Here is a 24,821-nt window from a genome sequence, read left to right as displayed (position 1 = left end):
ATGTGATAGTTGCAAGTCATTATTGGGAAGCCTTCACAGGTATGTCTAACGTCATGTCAACCTTATGTGACTTATGATACTGTGACGTCAGGTCCTTAAACCATGGTTGGACTAGAATCCGTCACCACATGAACAAGTGTAAAAATGCAACTGTATTACACTCAAAAAATGGATCTGCTTTATGACTCACTGACACTGGTTTTAAGTTGCATTCTTCCAATTTTTATCATTCACACTATGGACATAAGATCTAGAACCTCTGTGGTCCTACAGATGCCCTATAAACCACAGAGGTCAAGGTATTAGGTCTGTAATAAGAAGTCTAAAATGTTGCAACATTATGGTTCAATACATGCAGCCTGATTTCTGTGCTAAAGGGAACCGGTCACCAGGTGTTACCAATAGAAGGTATTGCCATGACCTTTAAGGCCACGTTTATAGCATTCTATAAGCTGTATGTATGTCACCAACTCCCTTTGCATAGTATAAAAAAATACCTTTTATATACCCACAGACGATGCGGTCCGATCCAATGGCCATCTCTGGTCTTCATCCGGTGCCACCTCTCATCCTATAAGTGCCATCCTCATTCCCTTCTTCATGTGAATAATGTGCCCCACCCCTTTACATTGGGAAAACCAGATGACAGGTTCCCTTTAATTAAAAATTTCAATAAACTTTAATGAGCTAGTTTTTGAGGAGTTTTTGGGAGCCTGTCTGATCAATGTCCAAATGCCTGAAAAAATTCCTTTATAAATCCTTGAGATGTTTCTAGTGTTTTTTTAACGGGCCCACGGGGTCTGGGGGGTAACTCGTCACCGGGCCGGTGTAGGGGGTGGGATATCACAGCGGCCAGCCCCGATTCCGTGACCTCGGCTATGTCAATAAAGATGGATAAAGGGAATATTTACAGGGAGAAGAGTTTGTATTCACCCTGGCACCTGTGATCTATGGATAATATAGGAGACGCCGCTGCGGGAGGTATCCTCTGGGGCAGATGGTAGCGCAGCTCAGTTGGTGCAGCTCTCCACAGGCAGAGCTCAGGCCCCAGGGATGGTGGGAGTCGTAGTTCCCTGCTGCCATGCAGCTAAGGCGAGATTAGGGAGCGGGAAGGATTGGACGACACAGGAGTTGCAATCAAAGTTCTTTACTCACTGAAGTATCACCGCCTCTGGAGTGCTGATCTTCGCTGTTATGGGCTCCAGCCAATCCCGGATAGTTTGGAGGCCAAGGCCGGTGTTTCTTTCTGTGTATGCTTCCTTTTGGTAGTCCCTCCCTCTAACCCCAGCACCTGGTTAGTGGAACGAGTCACGGGTGCCTGTCGCACTCCCAAAGAGCCCTGGGATCCCCCCCTCCTTTCTATTTGAGAACCCGAATCGAGCACTCCAGCTCCAGACCACAGGTCCCTGGATTTCTAAGAGCTCTTCCAATCCGTGTCCGTTCATGGTCACTTTACTTTACTGTCTTCCTCTGTGTGTGTCCCCTCACTCCCCCTTGATGATGCTCCACCCCCCGGGTTGATGAACTAGTGGGCAGGAGGTCCCATACCTCGTGATGGCCACCTCCAGCACCCTACCCTAACCCATTCCCTGTGGGAGGGCAACTGACTGTGTGTTGTATGGATTGTGGTGGTTACCGGCAATGACCTCCTCCGTACCCGGGATGTATATTGCACCTCGGCCGAGGTGCAGTACCCAGTGGCGACTGAAGCCTCAGGGGCAACACATTTTTTTCCTCTTACAGTCTTGAAAAATCTCTGGAGAAAGAAAAAAGTGCATGTCACTTCCTTGATGGAAAACACTCCAGGTCTGCACTGTCAAATTAAAAGTCTGCAAAAATGCTTCAGGGAAAAAACTCTCCCAAAAAAGTTCAAAAACTCTCCAAAATCTCTTCAAAAAAAGAACTTCTCCAAAAGCTCTCCAACAAGTATGTGGACATGCCACCCGGACGCCGGCTAAAAAAAAACCCCTGCAAAAAAATGAACACAATGCCCATAGTTTTTGGATTATAATACACACTTTTCCTCCCAAAAATTTGGGAGGAAAATGAGGAGTGTGTCTTATAATGCAAATGTAGATTACCGGGAGGTGGAGAATGGGCTATGTTGGCTGTGTGTGGGCTATTCTGGCTGCAGGGGGGCTATGCTGGCTGCGGTGGGGGCTGAGCTGGCTGCGGTGGGGGCTGTGTGGAGCAGGACGGTGCAGCATGTGAGATGCTCTGTCAGCTGTGTGGGCTTCATATAACGGCGCTTGGAGTTGGAGCATGCGCAGATGGAGCTCTCAGCTCATGATCTTATCTGTGCATGCGCCACCTCCAGCCCATTGATCTCCTGGCTGCGAACTTAAAAAAAATGGTGCCCAGAGGTGGCGCGTGTGCGTTGAGATCTTAGTGTGTAATTGAGCAGACAGCACAATCTGGACACGCGCCGACTCCGGTCACCATTTCTTTAAAGGCCGCACCACCAACAGAGCATCTGTGACACCCGTTGCACTGCCCTGCTCCACACAGCCAGTACGGCGCCTGCAGTCAGCACAGCCCCCACCACAACCAGCACAGCCCCCACCACAGCACCTGCAGCATGGCCCTACACCAGGACCACCCCTGCTTCCTGTGACCCCGCTTCATCACCACTGCTGCCCTCCCTCTGGTAAGACACCACTGGAGTATAAGATGGACCCTATTTTTTTACCTTTTTATCTCTAAATTTGAGGTGCGTCTTATAAACCAGTGCGTCTTATAAAACGAAAAATACTGTACATCAATGTAAAAACAACTTTGCACATTTTCAGTGATTTGTTACTTCTTTTAACTGTTTTGGCGTTTGGAAACTCTGAAGTTGTTAAAAGTAACAGGTTCTTTGCTCATTATAATTCAAAGTACAGAAAAGAAGACACAAGCAGCAGAGCCACCATAAAACATCACAGTCACCAGTGAAGCCGCTCAGGAAAAACATTGCCAGCTTTTTCCTGAAGCAGCTTCGTCTAGGAAAACCTCAGTGGGTTAGCCGTCATCTTAAAGACATTGTATGCACATACCCAAAGATGGAAGTCTGAACCAGGTTTTACTTGAAGACTTCTCATCTTTGAGTGCCTCAAAAAATACTCCGTAATCATGTAACTTAAGGATATGTGCACACAATGTCTTTTAGATGCCGCTATACCTGCTGAGTTTTTCAAGAAGAAAATGCTTTTGGAAAAGGTATTTTCATTGATTTTCCTAAAGCATCTTTTTTTCTAGAACAACGGTTAGGTCACTTTTTTTTAATTGCATTGCCGTTTTAAAGTGGTTAAAAGGAATAATGTCACCAGGTTTTTGCCACTTAATCTGAGAGCAGCATAATGTAGGGGCAAAGATCCTGATTCCAGCGATGTGTCACTTAAGCCCGCTTTACACGCTGCAATATATCTTACAATGTGTCGGCGGGGTCACGTCGTAAGTGACGCACATCCGGCATCGTAAGGTACATTGCAGTGTGTGACAGGTACGTGCGATTGCGATTGAACGGTAAAACGTTCATCGCATACACATCATACCTTTCTCTAGAATTGCACGTCAGATTGTTCATCGTACCCGGGGTAGCACACATTGCAGTGTGTGACACCCCGGGAACGGTGAACAGATCTTACCTGCGTCCTGCAGCTCCCGGCTGACAATGCGGAAGGAAGGAGGTGGGCAGGATGTTCACGTCCCGCTCAGCTCCGCCCCTCCGCATCGATTGGCCGGCTGCCGCGTGACGTCGATGTGACGCCGAACGTCCCTCCCACTCCAGGAAGTGGACGTTCGCCGCCCACATCGAGGTCGTATGGAAGGTAAGTACGTGTGACGGGGGCTAATCATATGTGAGACACGTTCAAGAACTTGAACGTGCCACACATACGATGGGGCGTTGCAAATCACATACGATATCGTATGCGAGATTCCAACGTGTAAAGCAGGCTTTACTGGGCTGCTTAGTGTAGTTTTTTATTAAAATCATTAATCAGCAGTAGATTATTACTAGTGGACTACTTGACGTGCTGCAGGTAGTCCAGCATATTCATGAGCGCTGTATGACTGTTAGATCTGCAGCAGAGAAAACATTGATTTTATCAAAATGACAACAAACAACTCAGTAAGTGACACATCACAGAAATCACGGTCTATGTCTCTACATTATGCTGCTTTCAGATGGGGGAGCAAAAAGCTGGTGACAGAATCCCTTGAAAATAAGCTAAAAAGACTGAACATATACACAACAAATTGTTTTGACATTGTAAATATGTTTATTATTTTTAACATTTCTTTAGTGTTTTTCAAGCGGGTTCTGGAGCAGATCAGCCTGAAATAGACATCTGATTGTCTTTTTGTTGCGTTTTCAGAGCAGAAAATGTCTAAGGGCAAATGTCTTTTACAGGCGGATTCAACAGAATGAACATATGCATATTTATGGAGAAACTACTTTCTGTCCATTTGTTGTTTTTAATTACTTCTTCTAGCTGATTCTGGGTTCACGCTCTTAAAGGGATCTTGTCACCAGATTTGGGGCCTATAAGCTGCGGCCACCACCACCGGGCTCTTATATACAGCATTCTAACATACAGTGCCTACAAGTAGTATTCAACCCCCTGCAGATTTAGCAGGTTTACACATTCGGAATTAACTTGGCATTGTGATATTTGGACTGTAGATCAGCCTGGAAGTGTGAAATGCACTGCAGCAAAAAAGAATGTTATTTCTTTTTTTTTTTTTTTTTTTTTAAATTGTGAAAAGTTTATTCAGAGGGTCATTTATTATTCAACCCCTCAAACCACAAGAATTCTGTTTGGTTCCCTAAAGTATTAAGAAGTATTTCAGGCACAAAGAACAATGAGCTTCACATGTTTGGATTAATTATCTCTTTTTCCAGCCTTTTCTGACTAATTAAGACCCTCCCCAAACTTGTGAACAGCACTCATGCTTGGTCAACATGGGAAAGACAAAGGAGCATTCCAAGGCCATCAGAGACAAGATCGTGGAGGGTCACAAGGCTGGCAAGGGGTACAAAACCCTTTTCAAGGAGTTGGGCCTACCTGTCTCCACTGTTGGGAGCATAATCCGGAAGTGGAAGGCTTATGGAACTACTGTTAGCCTTCCACGGCCTGGACAGCCTTTGAAAGTTTCCACCCGTGCTGAGGCCAGGCTTGTCCGAAGAGTCAAGGCTAACCCAAGGACAACAAGGAAGGAGCTCCGGGAAGATCTCATGGCAGTGGGGACATTGGTTTCAGTCAATACCATAAGTAACGTACTCCACCGCAATGGTCTCCGTTGCAGACGAGCCCGTAAGGTACCTTTACTTTCAAAGCGTCATGTCAAGGCTCGTCTACAGTTTGCTCATGATCACTTGGAGGACTCTGAGACAGACTGGTTCAAGGTTCTCTGGTCTGATGAGACCAAGATCGAGATCTTTGGTGCCACCACACACGTGACGTTTGGAGACTGGATGGCACTGCATACGACCCCAAGAATACCATCCCTACAGTCAAGCATAGTGGTGGCAGCATCATGCTGTGGGGCTGTTTCTCAGCCAAGGGGCCTGGCCATCTGGTCCGCATCCATGGGAAGATGGATAGCACGGCCTACCTGGAGATTTTGGCCAAGAACCTCCGCTCCTCCATCAAGGATCTTAAGATGGGTCGTCATTTCATCTTCCAACAAGACAACGACCCAAAGCACACAGCCAAGAAAACCAAAGCCTGGTTCAAGAGGGAAAAAATCAAGGTGTTGCAGTGGCCTAGTCAGTCTCCTGACCTTAACCCAATTGAAAACTTGTGGAAGGAGCTCAAGATTAAAGTCCACATGAAACACCCAAAGAACCTAGATAACTTGGAGAAGATCTGCATGGAGGAGTGGGCCAAGATAACTCCAGAGACCTGTGCCGGCCTGATCAGATCTTATAAAAGACGATTATTAGCTGTAATTGCAAACAAGGGTTATTCCACAAAATATTAAACCTAGGGGTTGAATAATAATTGACCCACACTTTTATGTTGAAAATTTATTAAAATTTAACTGAGCAACATAACTTGTTGGTTTGTAAGATTTATGCATCTGTTAATAAATCCTGCTCTTGTTTGAAGTTTGCAGGCTCTAACTTATTTGCATCTTATCAAACCTGCTAAATCTGCAGGGGGTTGAATACTACTTGTAGGCACTGTACTGTATATAAGAGTGCAGGCCGCTGTGTAGAACGTAAAAATTAGTTTATAATACTCACCTAACGGGCGGTGCAATGCAGACCAGTCGGATGGGTGTCTCTGTTCTCCGGGTCCGGCGTCTCCTCTTTCGGTTATCTTTGTCCTGCTTCTTCTGAAGCCTGGGTGGATGACGCGTTCCACGTCATCCACACTTGCCGACATTGAGGTCCTGCGCAGGTGCACTTTCATCTATCCTGAGCAGGGCTGATCAAAGTATTGTAGTGCGCCTATGCGGGACCTCAATGCCGGCACATGACGTAGGGTGCGTCGTGCACCCAGACTTCAGAAGAAGGAGGACAAAGATGGCCGAAAGAGGAGGCGCCGGACCCAGAGAATGGAGACGCCCATCCGACCGGTCACTGCCCGTTAGGTGAGTATTATAAACTGATTTTTACATTCTACACAGCAGCCTGGGCTCTTATATACAGCATGTTAGAATACTGTATATAAGAGCTCACTGGTGGTGGCTGCAGCTTATAGGCCCCAAATCTGGTGACAGGTTCCCTTTAAAAAATGTTATAGCAAAAAAGACACTGGAACGACCGTGAAAATGATAAAACCTCTAGCGGATCCACTTCAGAAAAGCCACTTTTTCCTGGAGCGAGTTTTTGAAAGAAAACTCTGGCGGCTCTGCTGTCAGATTAAAGACGTCGTAAGCGGAAACTCAAAGTTTTTGGAAAGTTTTGAGATTTGGAGGAGGATTTGAAAGATTGCAATCGTCAATCGAATGCAAATTCATCCAGCAATTTTCTTTCACAACACCCAGATGCAAGTTCTGCTCTGATAAATGTGCATATGGTTTTGATGGGGAGAGCGGAGAGATACTGTTTGTTACTGGTTGACACATATAAGAAGCTTACTGTATGAAGGACCTCACATGGGAAAATGTATTTATAAAAATCCGATAGAGTGACTTTGGAAGCAAAGGAGTTAACATAAGTTTATAGAAAATCCAGAGTGGATTTAGTGGTCCGGTTATAAGACAGGATTTAGTGTGTTCTTTTCGCTTAACTTTTAGAGGAGAAAGAAACGTTGAAATTCCTTACTGTTGAAACAACGCTCTTGTTTTATTTTAATCATTTCACAAAAAGCACTTTTGCTGAACTTGGCACAGCGAGTTTTATTTTTCATGTTCCCGGATTTGTAGTCCTTTTCAGCACCAAGGGCAGATGAGATCTTCCAAAAACTTACTCAGCAATTCATTGGCCAAAAATGAATACAGGTAGTCCAGGGAACGTGTATTAAACATGGAGAAAACAACCGGACTCTGCTTAACCTTTGAAGCTCCATTATAGAGATCACAACTTTTATTTAAAATGTATGGAAGATGGCAGCTCACTCTCTCCACTCTCATGTGCTCGCAGCTGGGGGGTAACTCTAGACTCTGCTCTCTCCGTCAAGCCACACATCCAAGCCCTCTTCACCTCCTGCCGCCTCCAACTCAAAAATATTTCTTGGATTCACACATTCCTTTCCCATGAAGCTGTAAAAACACTAGTACATGCCCTTATTATCTCCTGCCTGGACAACTGCAACCTCCTGATCTGTGGCCTCCCTTCTAACAGTCTCGCACCCCTATAATCTATTCTAAACTATGCAGCCGGACTAATCCACCTGTCCCCCCGCTACTCCCCGACCTCTCCTCTCTGCCAATCCCTTCACTGGCTTCCCATTGCCAAATGACTCCAGTTCAAAACCCTAACAATGACATACAAAGCCATCTACAACCTGTCTCCTCCCTACATCTGTGACCTAGTCTTACCTGCATGTAATCTCTGATCCTCACGAGAACTCCTTCTCCACACTCCTCTTATCTCCTCTTTTCACAATCGTATCCAAGATTTCTCCCGTGCCTCCCCCATACTCTGGAACTCTCTGCCACAACATAGACTCTCTCCAAGCTTGAAAAGTTTTAAAAGGAACCTGAATACCCACCTCTTCCAACAAGCCTACAACCTGCAGTAACCCTCAGACCACTATACTGCTGCACAACCATCTCAACCCTCACCTACTGTATCCTCGCCCATCCCTTGTAGACTGTGAGCCCTCGTGGGCAGGGTCCTCTTTCCTCCTGTACCTATCTGTGCCTTGTTTTGTTTATGATTATTGTGCTTGTCCCTATAATGTATGCCCCTTTTTCACATGTAAAGCGCCATGGAATAAATGGTGCTATAATAATAATAATAACAATAATAATAATAATAATAATAATAATAAAAAAGATGGATAAGCATTTCTATACAATTCTCTATCATCATGGTGGATGTCTGAAGGAATCTCCAAGGAGCAAGCAGAATGATAGAATTTCCAAAAGCATTACTGATTTCACATAAGACTTCATGTACATGGCCGTATCATGGATATGTTATACTGGTCTTAAATATGGCACCAAAAGGAATCTATGGATCAATGCTTGGCCTCTAACTCCATACAAAAGGTCTTCAAAGATATTTTCTCTACTACTTCTTGTGGAGGATATAGATATAACAGTTCAATGTTGAGCTTAACAGTCAGCCATGGTACTAGCCATTATGTTTATTTGACTGTGAAACTCAACTCTAAAGGCCGCTTTACACGCTACGACATCGCTAAAGCAATGTCGTTGGGGTCACAATTTTTGACGCATATCCAGTCGCTTTAGCGATTTTGTTGCGTGTGACACCTATGAGCGATTTTGCATCATCACATAAACGTGCAAAATCGCTCATCGGTGACATGGGGGTCCATTCTCGAATATCGTTACTGCTGCAGTAACGATGTAGTTTGTCGTTCCTGTGGCAGCACACATTGCTCCGTGACACCGCAAAAATGAAGAACATCACCTTACCTGCGTTCCGCCCATAATGAGGAAGGAGGTGGGCGGGATGTTACGTCCCGCTCACCTCCGCCCCTCCGCTTTTATTGGGCGGCTGCTTAGTGACGTCGCTGTGACGCCGCATGGACCGCCCCCTTAGAAAGGAGGTGGTTCGCTGGTCACAGCGACGGCGCTAGGCAGGTAAGTAGCGTGACGGGTCTGGGCGATGTTGTGTGCCACGGGCAGCTATTTGCCCGTGTCGCACAACCGATGGGGGCGGGTACCCACGCTAGCGATATCGGTACCGATATCGCAGCGTGTAAAGTGGCCTTTATCCTTTAACTCATCATACAGTGATCCGGTCTTTGCTACAGGGTCCCATATGTGGTGTAGGTGCTAACCGGTGGATTCAACAATACATATTCAGCAATAGCCAGATCAGAGTGGAAGAGATTATGGAACAGAATGTGGTTAGCCAGTCCAAGGTTAAACCAGAGTGAGTATCTAGTGATCATTCCATATATATATTACTTAAGCCCACTTTACACGCTTCAATATATCTCACAATCCGTCGTTGGGGTCAAGTTGTAAGTGACGCACATCCGGCATCGTTTGTGAGGTATCTGCGTGTGACATCTACGTGCGATCAGGATTGAGCGCAAAACCGTTGATCGCAAACACATCGTATCTTTGTCTAGAATTGAGCGTTTTGTTGCACGAACCTAGTCAATTGTAACGTGTGACATCCCTCATACGATTTTGGTGTCTGAGGCTATGTGCGCAGGTGTGCGCTCTGTACCGCAGCTTAAAAAAGGTCCGCTTCAGAGCGCAGCTGAAAAGCTGCATTCTGAAGCGCCTCACAATGTCTGTCATGCACTAATCTCTGTCAGTCGGTCACTATCTCTGTCCCTCACTCTCTGTCCATGTCAGTCTATCCCCCTCTCTCATATACTCACCGATCCCCGGCGCTGCACGTCGTTCACACTGCTCCGGCGGCTTTTACTGTTTTGAAAAAGCCGGCCGCCCATTAAACAATCTCGTATTCCCTGCTTTCCCCGCCCACCAGCGCCTATGATTGGTTACAGTGAGACACGCCCCCACGCTGAGTGACAGGTGTCACAATGCACCCAATCACAGCAGCCGGTGGGCGTGTCTATACTGTGTAGTGAAATAAATAATTAAATAATTAAAAAAAACGGCGTGCGGTCCCCCCCAATTTTAAAACCAGCCAGATAAAGCCATACGGCTGAAGGCTGGTATTCTCAGGATGGGGAGCTCCACGTTATGGGGAGCCCCCCAGCCTAACAATATCAGCCAGCAGCCGCCCAGAATTGCCGCATACATTAGATGCGACAGTTCTGGGACTGTACCCAGCTCTTCCCGATTTGCCCTGGTGCGTTGGCAAATCGGGGTAATAAGGAGTTATTGGCAGCCCATAGCTGCCAATAAGTCCTAGATTAATCATGTCAGGCGTCTCCCCGAGATTCCTTCCATGATTAATCTGTAAATGACAGTAAATAAACACACACACACCTGAAAAAATCATTTATTAGAAATAAAAAACACAAACATATACCCTGGTTTACCACTTTAATCAGCCCCAAAAAGCCCTCCATGTCCGGTGGAAGCCAGGATGCTCCAGCGTCGCTTCCAGCGCTGCTGCATGGAGGTGACCGGAGCTGCAGCAGACACAGCCGCTCCGGTCACCTCCACGCAGCTAATGAAGACAGCCGTGCGATCAGCTGAGCTGTCAGTGAGGTTACCCGCTGTCACTGGATGCAGCGGTGGCCGCGGGTAACCTCAGTGACAGCTCAGCTGATCACGCTACTCACATCAGTTGCTGCGTGGAGGTGAGAGGAGCGGCGGTGAGTAGCGCGATCAGCTGAGCGGTCACTGAGGTTACCCGCGGCCACCGCTGGATCCAGTGACAGCGGGTAACCTCAGTGACAGCTCAGCTGATCGCGCGGCTGTCTTCAGTTGCTGTGTGAAGCTGACCGGAGCGGCGGTGTATTCTGCAGCTCCGGTCACCTCCATGCAGCAGCGCTGGAAGCGACGCAGGAGCATCCTGGATTACGCCGGACATGGAGGGCTTTTTGGGGCTGATAAAAAGGGGTTAACCAGGGTATATGTTTGTGTTTTTTATTTCTAATAAAGGATTTTTTTCGGGTATGTGTGTTTATTTACTGTAATTTACAGATTAATCATGGAAGGTGTCTCGGGGAGACGCCTGACATGATTAATCTAGGACTTATTGGCAGCTATGGGCTGCCAATAACTCCTTATTACCCCGATTTGCCAACGCACCAGGGCAAATCGGGAAGAGCCGGGTACAGTCCCAGAACTGTCGCATATAATGTATGCGGCAAATCTGGGCGGCTACTGACTGATATTGTTAGGCTGGGGGGCTCCCCATAACGTGGAGCTCCCCATCCTGAGAATACCAGCCTTCAGCCATATGGCTTTATCTGGCTGGTTTTAAAATTGGGGGGGACCGCACGCCGTTTTTTTTAATTATTTAATTATTTATTTCACTACACAGTATAGACACGCCCACCGGCTGCTGTGATTGGGTGCAGTGTAACACCTGTCACTCAGCGTGGGGGGCGTGTCTCACTGCAACCAATCATAGGCACCTGTGGGCGGGGAAAGCAGGGAATATGAGATTGTTTAATGGGCGGCCGGCTTTTTCAAAACAGTAAAAGCCGCCGGAGCAGTGTGAACGCCGTGCAGCGCCGCGCCGGAGATCGGGGATTGGTGAGTATGAGAGAGGGCTGCTCACTTCAGTCACTTAGGAGATTAGCGGTCACCGGTGAGCCCTTCACTGGTGACCGCTAATCAGGGCGCGACACAGACAGAGCCGCAGCATGACAATGAAGTCGGGTGAAGTTCACCCGAGTTCATTCTGACAGTGCGGCTCTGTCTGTGTCTGCTGTCATCTGCCATTCACCGCTGCTACATGGCTGTCTGTGTCTGCTGTTAGCGGCCATGTAGCAGCGCTGAATGGCAGATGACATAGTAAAAACGCATCCCTACACATTACACACGCTTGGCAAGTCAATAAATAAAAAAAAAAAAAAGGTGCCCAATGCATACGTCACAGAACACATGATCTAAAGGATCGCACACAAAATTGATCAATTTAACATATACTACTAACGCTCGTGTGACAGCAAATGAACGACCTACGTGTGATCTCATAAGATCCCGTATGCAACCTGGGCGTGTCACATCGCAAATGCGATTGTACAACTAATTGCAACGTGTAAAGCTGGCTTTAGTCATTCAACTGGTTGGCATACACAATGCTAACAAATACTATCTATAATCAACTACTAATAAAGTTCGTCACGAAAAAAAAATCTGAATGTTTAAAAACGGGCAACTCAATCCATACATTATTCTAAGAGATGAACAACCTGAATAATATGAATATCCTAAAAGCAGGACAACTCCAACACATGACTATTCCAAAAACAGGACTAACCTAACGTATGACTTTATTAAAAAGGACAATCCCAACATATACAGTTAGGTCCAGAATAATATGGATAGTGACCCAAGTTTTGGCATTTTTGCTGTTTACCAAAACATTCAATATACAGTTATATAATAATGATGAGCTTAAAGTGCAGACTCAAAGATTTAATTTGAGGGTATTCACATCCTAATTGGAGTAAGGGTTTAGGAATTACATCTCTATAATATGAAGCTGCTTCTTTTTAAACTAACCAAATGTAAGTGGACAGTTATCTCAAAAGCTTTATAATCGGCTGCATGGGATATCCCCTCATCAATCCATCATCAGATAAGCAGATATAAGGTCTGGAGCTGATTCCAGGTTTGGTATTTGCATTTGGAAGCTGTTGCTATGAACCCACAACATGTGGTGAAACATATAATAACTCCAAAGGCCAGACAACAGCGACATTTGGACTACTCTAAAAACACAAGACCAAACATAATATCCCAAAAAGTTGGAAAACCTGAACGGCTTAAGTATCCCAACAGAGGGACATTGTAACCAAATGAAGATCCCAGATTGTGGTGCAAAGCTTTCTCAAAAACTCAGATAACTACTAAATCGAAAAAAACAACAACAACATGATAACCTAACACAAGAATTATATACTGTATACGGTTTACAGTCCACATACACCAAATAAATGGGTAACTCAACATAAAAAATGTGTTATATAAAAAGGAACCAATTTTAATAAACACATTTTCCATAAGGATCTACACATTATCAGACAGGGAACTTGTAAGAAACCCACATGAAAAAGGCTAGAACGGAATGGTCCATTTGGCAGATCTCTACGTCTTTTTGTGGCTTCCTATCTCTAACATCCTCCATACACTTTACTGTATGACTTCATCCTTCTAATGGTATGCAGCCTGGCAGCTTGTAGTTATATATGAAGCCCCCCTTCATAAATACTTCAATTGCACTGAGCTGGAAGAACATATTTAGCCTTTGTTGGCTGCTCCAGCGATTCTGTACAATTGCTGGCACGTCTTGTCTTAGAGCTGCAAATGTTTATTTCTTCCAAGCATACAATAGGAAGAATGGAAATATGTAAAATAAACAGTTTTCATTGTTTTTATCAAAGTAATTATAGTTAACATTATACGTGAGGACTATAAATATAGCCTCCTCTCCCGCGTGTCATGGCGGTGGGTTGGATATAACTAATGAATCTGCTCATGTTCCCTGGCATAGAGAACAGCCCGACTATTCACGCTAAATGTCTATGGTTTTAATTTACGTGTCCACCCATAAACTTGTGGCAACAATTCAAGCTGATATAACTCACTTAATAGTAAACATAAGCTATACGAACTGTTTCTAAGAGGTGTACGTCCTCAGAGTATGGATTATTGCATGTGATTTTAGATTAGGCTTGGCATAGTAGGACAGTATCAGGAAAACAGCTTTGGCTCAACAAAATCTCAAATCCTTTCAAATGATCAAAAATCTTAAATGGTGCTTGTTGTAAATGCATATCTCCAAATGCTTGTCTCAATTAGCTAATTGCTAATAACTATTCAGGCCAAACAGATTATAAGGATTTTATTTATTATTGCAATTAACACATTCCAATTATGCCAAGTACAAGTAATGTCAAATTTTCAATTTTGGATGGAAGGTCGCTTTAAAATGTCGTTTGGAAAACATTTGCACAAATCGATATTATAATCGGATATGAAAAACTATCTCATCACAAATGTGTTTCTTTTTTAGATAGAACCACTTCCTTGTCTCCTGAACTAATTATTCACTTTGAAAAATAACTGAAATCCGTCTTAGTGAAAGTGAGACCAGCTGCCGACTCACTGAAGTATCAGGTTACAAAGCCTCTATGGAGAGGAAAGAGGTGTGAGGAGCACTCGGCACAAGGAGAAGACAGGCAGACAGACAAGCAGGTTGTACTGCAAATTGTTTTGGTGCTGAATCCGTGCATTAAGCTCAATGATAATGTGTTCTATGCTGCTAGTTCTTCTGTCTTTGTGCTATAGAGAAAGAAAAGCTGTACTACCGTGTTTTCCAAAAATAAGACCTCCCCCAAAAATAAGCCCTAGCAGGGATTTTCAGCATTTTCGGAGTAAGGTTTAAATATAAGCCCTACCCCAAAAATAAGCCCTAATGATCGCGGTTCAATAATGAAGTGCCCATGCAGCTAAAAAGTTAAAGAATACTGCATGACACTTCATTATAGAATGCATACACCCCCAAAAGAGAGAAGAAAGAAGACAGAAGACTCCACAATCATACTCCCCAGATGTTGAACAGGAGGACTTGCGGTGGAACACACACCCGCACACATCAGATCGTGCACACATCAGATCGCACACCCACACATACATAAAATCAGATCGCACACACACACAACATCAGATAGCACAAACACATCAGATCGCACACACATATCACACATCAGATCGCACACACATATCACACATCAGATCGCACACACATATCACACATCAGATCGCACACACATATCACACATCAGATCGCACACACATATCACACATCAGATCGCACACACACACATCAGATGGTTCCTGGGTTCAAATCCTACCAAGGACAACATCTGCAAGGAGTTTGAATATTCTCCCAGTGTTTGTGTGGATTTCCTCCAGGTACTCTGGTTTCCTCCCACACTCCAAAGACATACTGATAGGGACTTTAGATTGCAAGCCCCAATGGGGACAGTGTTGCCAATGTATGTAAAGCGCTGTAGAATTACTGGCACTGTATAAGTGAATAAATATTATTATATTGTTATAAAAAAGAATAACAAGTTTCATTCATAAGGGGAGAGCTAGAAGAGTCAAAGTTTCATACGTGCCTTTTTAGGGCAATTACAGACTTCGGAGTACTTTTGATTCACGGCAAATCAATTTGCTTTAAATCGATTTCCTGGCAAAATTCGGCAAGGCTTTCAAATTCAATTTTTAAAAGAATCGCTCATCTCTTGTACATGAATATTTCTGTTATCGAGAAATGATATGAAATAACTTTTAACCTTTAAATGTGAACTATGATTTTTTCCATTCACTGAATGAAATAAATCTTACAAACTGTGAGGAACTGATACAAAATATTGTTTTATAATGGAGTTAGTTTACCCTTTTATCTTGCAAAATTAGGGAATAACCAACTGGAAAGACAAGGAACGCAAAGGGCTCTTACCCAGGAAAACAAGGAGGGTTAGTGTAGGTACAAGGCTCACCTTTAGTAGTTATGAGTGTCACAACGACTATTACCGTGTTTTTCCCAAAATAAGCCCTAGCAGGGATTTTCAGCATTTTCTGAGCAAGGCTTAAATATAAGCCCTAACTCTAAAATAAGCCCTAGTCGCGGTTCAATAATGAAGTGTCCCTCCGGCTAAAAAAGTTAAAGATACTGCAGGACACTTCATTATAGACAGCGGCACCCCGCAATCACACTCACCAGATCCCGAGCGGGAGGCCCTGCAGTGATCACACCCCGCACACATCCGATCTCACATACACACACCCGATCATACATACACAATCAGATTGCACACACACACATCGGATCACACACACATCGGATTGCACACATACTCACCACATCCAGCAACACCGATATCTTCTCGCTGGCAGAATTCTGAGAGGCTGTGCAGTGGAGCGCAAGGACCTGCCGCAACAGGACCTGCGGACACACGTGACTTCCTCCCATCATTCCCTGCGGCTGGAAGTGCTGGATATGATGTGATGTGTGTGTGCGCGTGTGTGCGATGTGCGATCTGCTGTGTGTCTGCGTCAGCCAGCAGCAGGGGAGGATGGCGTGCAGCACCCACCGGAGATCACAGGAATACCTGAGAGCCACGCAGACATCCGGGTCTGGTAAGTTTGAGTCTCCTGGGAAGTGGGGGGGGGTTCTTCTTTTTTGGGGGGTAAACTTACCCCCCAACCATGTTTCTCCAAGAATAAGACCTCCTCCAAAAATAAGCCCTAGTGCTTTTTTTTGGGGGGTGGCAAAAACAATATAAGACAGTGTCTTATTTTTGGAAAAACACGGTATCGTAATCAAGAGGCTAACCAAATTTGAATGAACTACAGTCATATGAAAAAGTTTGGGCACCCCTATTAATGTTAACCTTTTTTCTTTATAACAATTTGGGTTTTTGCAGCAGCTATTTCAGTTTCATATATCTAATAACTGATGGACTGAGTAATATTTCTGGATTGAAATGAGGTTTATTGTACTAACAGAAAATGTGCAATCCGCATTTAAACAAAATTTGACCGGTGCAAAAGTATGGGCACCTCAACATAAAAGTGACCTTAATATTTTGTAGATCCTCCTTTTGCAAAAAATAACAGCCTCTAGTCGCTTCCTGTAGCTTTTAATGAGTTCCTGGATCCTGGATGAAGGTATATTTGACCATTCCTGTTTACAAAACAATTCCAGTTCAGTTAAGTTTGATGGTCGCCGAGCATGAACAGCACGCTTCAAATCATCCCACAGATTTTCAATGATATTCAGGTCTGGGGACTGGGATGGCCATTCCAGAACATTGTAATTGTTCCTCTGCATGAATGCCTGAGTAGATTTGGAGCGGTGTTTTGGATCATTGTCTTGCTGAAATATCCATCCCCTGCGTAACTTCAACTTCGTCACTGATTCTTGCACATTATTGTTAAGAATCTGCTGATGCTGAGTTGAATCCATGCGACCCTCAACTTTAACAAGATTCCCGGTGCCGGCATTGGCCACACAGCCCCAAAGCATGATGGAACCTCCACCAAATTTTACTGTGGGTAGCAAGTGCTTTTCTTGGAATGCCGTGTTTTTTGCCTCCATGCATAACGCCTTTTTGTATGACCAAACAACTCAATCTTTGTTTCATCAGTCCACAGGACCTTCTTCCAAAATGTAACTGGCTTGTCCAAATGTGCTTTTGCATACCTCAGGCGACTCTGTTTGTGGCGTGCTTGCAGAAATGGCGTCTTTCGCATCACTCTGCCATACAGCTTCTCCTTGTGCAACGTGCACTGTATTGTTGACCAATGCACATTGACACCATCTGCAGCAGGATGATGCTGCAGGTCTTTGGAGGTGGTCTGTGGATTGTCCTTGACTGTTCTCACCATTCTTCTGCTCTGCCTTTCTGATATTTTTCTTGGCCTGCCACTTCTGGGCTTAACAAGAACTGCACCTGTGTTCTTCCATTTCCTTACTATGTTCATCATAGTGGAAACTGACAGTTTAAATCTCTGAGATATCTTTTTGTATCCTTCTCCTGAACAACTATGTTCAATAATCTTTGTTTTCAGATCATTTGAGAGTTGTTTTGAGGAGCCCATGATGCCACTCTTCATAGGACATTCAAATAGGAGAACAACTTGCAAGTGGCCACCTTAAATACCTTTTCTCATGATTGGATACACCTGCCTATGAAGTTCAAAGCTCAATGAGGTTACAAAACCAATTTAGTGCTTTAGTAAGTCAGTAAAACTTAGTTAGGACTCCGGAGTGTTAAAATCAAGAAATTGATAAGGGTGCCCATACTTTTGCACCGGTCAAATTTTGTTTACATGTGGATTGCACATTTTCTTTTAGTACAATAAACCCCATTTCAATCCAGAAATATTACTCAGTCCATCAGTTATTAGATATATGAAACTGAAATAGCTGTTGCAAAAACCCAAATTGTTATAAAGAAAAAAGGTTAATATTAATAGGGGTGCCCAAACTTTTTCATATGACTGTAAACAGGGGTCCAAAAAGTGTCCAAGCCACCCTCTATAAAATATAGCTTTTAATAGCTTTTAATGAGATTTTTTTTAAGAAAAAGAACATATACATATATATATATATATATATATATATATATATATATATATATATATATATATATATATATACAGTATGTATATACAGTTAGGTCCAGAAATATTTGGACAGTGACACAAGTTTTGTTATTTTAGCTGTTTACAAAAACATGTTCAGAAATACAATTATATATATAATATGGGCTGAAAGTGCACACTCCCAGCTGCAATATGAGAGTTTTCACATCCAAATCGGAGAAAGGGTTTAGGAATCATAGCTCTGTAATGCATAGCCTCCTCTTTTTCAAGGGACCAAAAGTAATTGGACAAGGGACTCTAAGGGCTGCAATTAACTCTGAAGGCGTCTCCCTCGTTAACCTGTAATCAATGAAGTAGTTAAAAGGTCTGGGGTTGATTACAGGTGTGTGGTTTTGCATTTGGAAGTTGTTGCTGTGACCAGACAACATGCGGTGTAAGGAACTCACAATTGAGGTGAAGCAGAACATCCTGAGGCTGAAAAAAAAGAAAAAATCCATCAGAGAGATAGCAGACATGCTTGGAGTAGAAAAATCAACAGTCGGGTACATTCTGAGATAAAAGGAATTGACTGGTGAGCTTGGGAACTCAAAAAGGCCTGGGCGTCCACGGATGACAACAGTGGTGGATGATCGCCGCATACTTTCTTTGGTGAAGAAGAACCCATTCACAACATCAACTGAAGTCCAGAACACTCTCAGTGAAGTAGGTGTATCTGTCTCTAAGTCAACAGTAAAGAGAAGACTCCATGAAAGTAAATACAAAGGGTTCACATCTAGATGCAAACCATTCATCAATTCCAAAAATAGACAGGCCAGAGTTAAATTTGCTGAAAAACACCTCATGAAGCCGGCTCAGTTCTGGAAAAGTATTCTATGGACAGATGAGACAAAGATCAACCTGTACCAGAATGATGGGAAGAAAAAAGTTTGGAGAAGAAAGGGAACGGCACATGATCCAAGGCACACCACATCCTCTGTAAAACATGGTGGAGGCAACGTGATGGCATGGGCATGCATGGCTTTCAATGGCACTGGGTCACTTGTGTTTATTGATGACATAACAGCAGACAAGAGTAGCCGGATGAATTCTGAAGTGTACCGGGATATACTTTCAGCCCAGATTCAGCCAAATGCCGCAAAGTTGATCGGACGGCGCTTCATAGTACAGATGGACAATGACCCCAAGCATACAGCCACAGCTACCCAGGAGTTCATGAGTGCAAAAAAGTGGAACATTCTGCAATGGCCAAGTCAATCACCAGATCTTAACCCAATTGAGCATACATTTCACTTGCTCAAATCCAGACTTAAGACGGAAAGACCCACAAACAAGCAAGACCTGAAGGCTGCGGCTGTAAAGGCCTGGCAAAGCATTAAGAAGGAGGAAACCCAGCATTTGGTGATGTCCATGGGTTCCAGACTTAAGGCAGTGATTGCCTCCAAAGGATTCGCAACAAAATATTGAAAATAAAAATATTTTGTTTGGGTTTGGTTTATTTGTCCAATTACTTTTGACCTCCTAAAATGTGGAGTGTTTGTAAAGAAATGTGACAATTCCTACAATTTCTATCAGATATTTTTGTTCAAACCTTCAAATTAAACGTTACAATCTGCACTTGAATTCTGTTGTAGAGGTTTCATTTCAAATCCAATGTGGTGGCATGCAGAGCCCAACTCGCCAAAATTGTGTCACTGTCCAAAGATTTCTGGACCTAACTGTATATATATATATATATATATATATATATATATATATATATATATATATATATATATAAAAACACTTAAAATACAGTATTTTTTGATCATTAGAGGAGGGGGTGGGCGTCTGGTGCTAAAAGACTCTAGAATTTCTGACCTAACAGTGGAAGATATGCCGCCCTAAAGTTCGAGGCGGCCCCACTGAATGTCGAGAGAACCTAGAAGCCTCTAGTAATAATCTACTCTCGTTTACCGATTTAAGAGATACACCAAAGTGACAAATCACAGAACACAGTGGCATTAACAGAATAACTGTATTGACTTCTCTCAAACATAAGCCAGTCCCAGATGCTGGTCCTGGTTGCGTTTCCCCCATAGTAATTGGGTTTCATCAGGGACAATCTTATGTGAAGCACAGAGAGGAGGATGCCGCAATGTTGAGTGGTTGAGCCTCGAACCTTAGGGCATCATACCCCCCACTGTTAGGGAATTCTAGGATGCAGACTCCCACCCACCCAAACTCCCACCCCTCTTCTGGTGATTATTGATCTTTGGTCTCCTCTCAAAAATACTTTATTTTGTGTCTATATATATATATATATACAGTATATATATATATATACAGTATATATATATATATATATATATATATATATATATATATATATAGTTTAAAAAATTCTCATTAAAAGCTATATTTTATAGGGGTTGGTTTTGATATTAATGTATGTAAAGGCTGTTGTAGCACCCCTTAAGTAGATGATCTGAGTGGAAGGTTCAAAGGGTAAAACCGCACTGCTGTTGAAGACCCACTGATCCAAGGATAGTGAATTGGTGACTTTTTATTCGTCAACGCACTTCTAAGAATAAATCTCCTTAGAACAGAAAATGTGATTTTTTTTTTTTGTCCTGATGAAGGAGATTGATTCTCAGAAACGCGTTATCAAATAAAAAAGTCACCAATTCACCATTCTTGGATCAGTAGTTCCTCAACGGCAGCGCGTTTTTTCCCTTTCATCCTCTCAATCCAATCATTATGCAAAGGTAAACTTTATTTTTCCTGTGTTATTTGTTTTTGTACTATGTCTCCAAAATGAATAGACTTCAATATAGACAAAAAACACAATACTCCTAATGAACTTTGCCTATCTGAAAAAGAAACCGAGCGATGAGGAAGAAAAGAAATTTTAGAATTTTAAATTTAAAATTTTTGAAATTATTTTGACTTCTAAATTTAATTTTAAATAATTTTAACACGGAGAAAACGGATTGTTTAAAGTCTAAGGCGGGCTTTGCACACTACGACATCGCAGGTGCGATATCGGTGGGGTCAAATTGAAAGTGACGCACATCCGGCATCGCATGCGACATCGTAGTGTGTAAAGCCTAGATGATACGATTAACGAGCGCAAAAGCATCGTAATCGTATCATCGGTGCAGCGTCGTCGTAATCCAAAATAATTACGCTGACGCGACGGTCCGATGTTGTTCCTCGCTCCTGCGGCAGCACACATCGCTGTGTGTGAAGTCGCAGGAGCGATGAACATCTCCTACCGGCGTCACCGCGGCTTCCGTAGGATATGCGGAAGGAAGGAGGTGGGCGGGATGTTTACATCCTGCTCATCTCCGCCCCTCCGCTCCTATTGGCCGCCTGCCGTGTGACGCCGCACGACCCACCCCCTTAATAAGGAGGCGGGTCGCTGGCCAGAGCGACGGTCGCAGGGCAGGTGAGTGCATGTGAAGCCAGCGTAGCGATAATTTTCGCTACGCCAGCTTTCACAAGATATTGTACCTGCGACGGGGGCGGGGATTATCGCGTGCGACATCGCAGCATCGGCTTGCGATGTCGCAACGTGCAAAGCCCACCTAAGTCTGTAGGAAATTAAAGCTTACTCTGCTTTCACCTCTATACCACTCACCATGGAAAAAAAAGCAATGCCCCTTTACAAAACATCTTTTTATAGTAGATTAAGTTTTTTTGCTCATTACTTACTTCTCCGTCAACAGTTCTGGAGTAACGCCTTGCAGATCTTTCAGAAGTGAGTCCTGTACAGAAGATTAAACAAAATAGCAAAAAATCAATTCAAGGTGGCTAATATATCACACGCATAATACCTGTCACTTCTCTTCGCAAAAAAAAAAAAGAATAGGGCGTCTTTGTACAGCAAACGGGTTCTTAGCTTTCAGAAATGACCTCGCTGATCCTGTGCAGGACAGGTATTCTAACCACACATGGGTTCTACATATCCCAGCGTCCTTTTGGCACATTTTAAAGTGGCAGCAGGAATTAAACTGTTTTTCGTTTATTTTATACATAGCGGGAGCCAGAAAGTCTACTGGAGCATGATCTCACTCATAATAAAAATGAACTGCTTTATATTATTATGTTACGAAGCGTAATAAAAATATGTTACACGAGAACCTTCAAAATATTGTAACCAGGGTTGATTGATGAGTCTTAACTATTGAAAGCGCTTGACACACAGGTTACCCCAAGTCAGTCTCTACAGAACCAAAACAAGCTCTTATAGAGCGTTACCCTCCCAAATGAAAAATAAATTATAGGGCATATGGACGTCATAGAGGGGGGTCTCCTGCCCGGGCCCCCTTCTCACTACTTGCCAGAGCAGGGAGCCGCTAACAAAAACAAACCTAACAAAAATCTGTTGATGGATGACCGACAAGTCAGTAGACATCTACAGACCAATTGTATGCCACTAAGGTGCCATTCTGACTTACATGTGAGTTGTATCATGCACAAAACGCGAGGATTAAATACAAATAGCAGTTATTTGATTATAAAACAATAGCTCAAGATCTTTAAAGCAGCTTAAAGAGAATATTTTTATTTTTACATATAGAAGTATTAGTATGGCTGTGTAGTCTATTGCACCCAAAAAAGAATAACGGCTTTTCTGTAGAGATCCTGTCTTGAGAAAACATACATTGAAGACATATACAGATAGAGCTACAAGTGCATGGGGGAGGTGTCAATACATTTGGAAAAGCAGTACAAGGGCAATGACACGCCCATAGTACATGTCCAGACTGATTTGTATATGACTTCTTCCAGGAGGAACTAGATTTTAATGGGCCCAAGTGCCCAATGTGGACCTGGGGCCCCACCTGTATGTTAGTTAGATGTACAGGCTCTTGCAGCAATCTAGACCCTAAAAACATATGTGTTAATCCCCCATGAAGTAAAATACTTGGTCCTGGCCACTTCCTGTAATCATGTCCTCCATCATGAGCCCCTTCCTGTAATAATATCCTGCGTTCTGTCCCCTTCCTGTATCATGTCTACCATCAAGGACTCCTTCCTGTAATAATATCCTCTGTTCTGGCCTCTTCCTGAAATCATGTCTCCCATCAAGGGCCCCATCCTGTAATAATGTTCTCAGTGCTGGCTCCTTCCTGTAATCATGTCCTCCATCATGGGCCCCTACCTGTAAAAATATCCTCTGTTCTGGCCCTTTCCTGTAACCATGTCTCCCATCAAGGGCCCCATCCTGTAATAGTGTCCTTTGTGCTGTCCCCTTCCTGTAATCATGTATCCCATCAAGGGCCCCATCCTGTAATAATGTTCTGTGCTGGCTCCTTCCTGTAATCATGTCCTTCATCATGGGCCACTTCCTGTAGTAATATCCTTTATTCTGGCCCCTTCCTGTATCAAGTCTCCCATCAAGGGCCCCATCCTGTAATAGTGTCCTCTGTGCTGGCCCCTTCCTGTAATCATGTGTCCCATCATAGGTCCCTTCCTGTAATAATCAATATGGCAGGACTCCGCTGCAAGCATGTAAAGCCGATGCTCAGAAAAAAATGTATAGATAATAGAAAGAAAAATTTCGGTCACACGGAGGGGTATGGAAAATGTTTTTTTTTAATTTTTATAATTTTTATGTGTAATTTTTTCTGTAAAAAGTCAAACTGCCAGTTTGCCAACATTTCAGCTCAATGGTGAGCCTTTGTCAAGGCAAAATGATCCTGAGGTAGACTAGTGTGGGAATGTTTTACAAAAATTGGGCACAAAGAATAATACTTGTGCCAGGGGATAAGAGGAGGCAGGGAAAGTCTGTAAGGCTGAAGGAAAGCCGAGCAGGTGTCTGAAGTAAACAGCCTGGCGTGTAAGGATCAGGGTTCAGTGCATTGGCTGTGCGGTAGCAAGGTGATTATTATTACAGGAATGGGCCTGTATTCTGTTCTGACCCCTTCCTGTACTCATGTCTCCCATTAAGGGCCCAATCCTGTAATAATGTCCTCTGTGCTGGATCCTTCCTGTAATCAGGTCGCACAACATAAGCCCCTTCCTGTAAGAATATCCTCTGGCCCCTTCCTGTAATCATTTCTTCCAACATGGGCCCCTTCTTGTAATAATATCTTCTGTCCTGGCTCCTTCCTGTAATCATGTCTCTCATCAAGGTCCACATCCTTTAATAATGTCCTCTGTGCTGGCCCCTTCATGCAATCATGTCTTCCATCATGGACCCCATCCTGTAATATTGTCCTATATCCTGGCCCTTTCCTGTAATCATGTCTCCCATCACAGGCCCCTTCCTGTAATAATGTCCTCTATCCTAGCCCCTTCCTGTAATCATGTCTTCCATCATGGGCCCCTTCCTGTAATAATGTCTTATAGGTGCAAGAACATTGTATCTCTCTGTTGGAAATAACATGTTAGTGACTTCCTGCTATCTAGCAATACAAGGTCAGACTAATACAATAAGGTAGCTCTAGCACACAAACCCCAACAGCCCACATATTATAACA

The 24,821-nt window shown here is 43.6% G+C and overlaps 1 long non-coding RNA gene across 1 annotated transcript in view; it reads left to right on the top strand.

Moving 5' to 3' along the window:
• LOC142313327 (uncharacterized) overlaps window positions 1–24,821 on the top strand; it is a 79,863-nt gene that overhangs the window by 45,441 nt on the left and 9,601 nt on the right. Inside the window, exon 3 of the long non-coding RNA XR_012754418.1 lies at window positions 14,249–14,430. This is a non-coding gene — a long non-coding RNA (uncharacterized LOC142313327). The remainder of the gene's footprint in view (window positions 1–14,248; window positions 14,431–24,821) is intronic.

Source organism: Anomaloglossus baeobatrachus, chromosome 5 (assembly GCF_048569485.1).
Source record: "Anomaloglossus baeobatrachus isolate aAnoBae1 chromosome 5, aAnoBae1.hap1, whole genome shotgun sequence".
Taxonomy (NCBI): Eukaryota; Metazoa; Chordata; class Amphibia; order Anura; family Aromobatidae; genus Anomaloglossus; species Anomaloglossus baeobatrachus.
The sequence above is the reverse complement of the archived record's forward strand: the minus strand, read 5'-3'. Positions and strand labels throughout refer to the sequence as shown.